A 1,879-nucleotide genomic window follows, 5' to 3' on the forward strand; every position below is an offset into this window, starting at 1 on the left:
GGGCTGCAGGTTAAGAATCCCTGGGATGACATAATTATACAATTATCATCTACATTTTCACTATAGATGACTATATACGTGGATTCAGAACAGGTGAAATGACAATATTCAAAGAGTCTAAGCTCTCCTCACTTCTCACTTGTACTATTGCTATAACCTCCTGATTATTCTCTCTACATCTAGTTTCTCTCCTTTACAATCCAACCTGTATGCATAGAGCAAAGGCCCTGGAGTCAGGAGGTCCTTAGTTCAAATCCAGCCTCAGACACTTACTAGCTATATGATGCTGGGCAACTCACTTAACCCCGATTGCCTCCAGAAAAAAAAAAAGAATGAAGGATGAAGGGGCAGCTAGGGGGCGCAGTGGATAGAGCACCGGCCCTGAAATCAGGAGGACCTGAGTTCAAATTCGGTCTCCAACCAAGGACTTGACACTAGCTAGACCCTGGGCAAGTCACTTAACCCTAATTGCCTTAAAAAAAAAAAAAAATGAAGGATGAACAACAATTTGTGAGCAGTAGTAGCTGCACCTGGAGGACCTAACAGGCCAGTTCTAGTTGGTCAGTGCTGCTATTTTTCCCTCCTCCTCCCCATCCTTCCTCTGTCCTGTGGGGAGTCACACCCTTACATGTGAGCCCTCTGTCCAAAGGAATATAAATTTTGATTGCTTATACTTCATGAAGTATCTTGGGGTTTGGGAGCTAGATTTTTTTCTTCCCTACTTATTTATTCTATCATTTTTTGAAAAAAAAAAAGTGTGACAATTGGGGCAGCTAGGTGGTGCAGTAGATAGAACACTGGCCATGAAGTCAGGAGGACCTGAGTTCAAAACAGATCTCAGACATTCGATATTTACTAGCTGTGTGACCCTGGGCAAAGTCACTTAATACCATTGCCTAGCGAAAAAACCCCCAAAAAACCAAAACTGGGACAATTAACTTTTTGTCTCATATAGTTTTCATTTACGATTTCTTGAAATATTTCTGGAAAACCAGGCTTTGATAAAGCCCATTGGGTTTCAGATGGAGCAACTGGACCATGGCTTTAAAGCCACATCACTCTGGCTCTCACTGATTGGCCCATAACAGGCCCCAGCCCAAGCCTCCCCCCTCCTCCCCCCACCTTGTCTGACTGTTCCTTCATCTCCTTTGCGGGCTCCTCCTTCCCATCTCGCCCTCTAACTGTGGGTGTTCTCCAAGGTGCTGCCTGGTTGTCTCCTCTTCTGTCTACGTTTCTCCCTTGGCAACCCCATCAGCTCTCATTGGTTAAAAACATCTCTACACCAAGGACTTCCAAATCTACATCACCACATCCCTAATCTCCACCCTGGACTGACTCTCTCTGCCCCCTCTCAGTCTTTCTGTCTCCTCTCTGTCTCTGTCTCTCTCCTCTCTCAATCTTGTCTCCTTTCTCTCTGTCTCTTTCCTCTCTCTTTCCCCTCTCTCTCCTCTTCTCTCTCTCTCTCTCTCTTCCTCCCTCCCTTCCTCTCTCCTCTCTCTCTCCCTTTTCTCTCTCTGTCTCCTCTCACTCCTCTCCTCTCTCTCTCTTCCTCTTTCCTCTCTTCTCTGTCTCTCTCTCTCTTCCTCCCTCCCTTCCTCCCTTTCTCTCTCCTCTCTCTCCTCTTTCTCTGTCTCCTCTCCTCTCTCTCTCCCTCTTTCCTCTTTTCTCTCTCTTTCTCTCTTCCTCCCTTCCTCTTTCCTCTTTTCTCCTCTCACTCCTCTTCTCTCTCTCTCCTCTCTTTTCTCTGTCTCCTCTCACTCCTCTCCTCTCCTCTCACTCCTCTCCTCTCTCTCCTCTCTTTTCTCTGTCTCCTGTCACTCCTCTCTCTCTCTCTTTCCTCTTTTCTGTCTCTCTTCCTCCCTCCCTTCCTCCCTCTCTC

The sequence above is a fragment of the Vombatus ursinus genome, unplaced genomic scaffold (genome assembly GCF_900497805.2).
Source record: "Vombatus ursinus unplaced genomic scaffold, bare-nosed wombat genome assembly UNPS02003520.1, whole genome shotgun sequence".
Classification (NCBI taxonomy): domain Eukaryota; kingdom Metazoa; phylum Chordata; class Mammalia; order Diprotodontia; family Vombatidae; genus Vombatus; species Vombatus ursinus.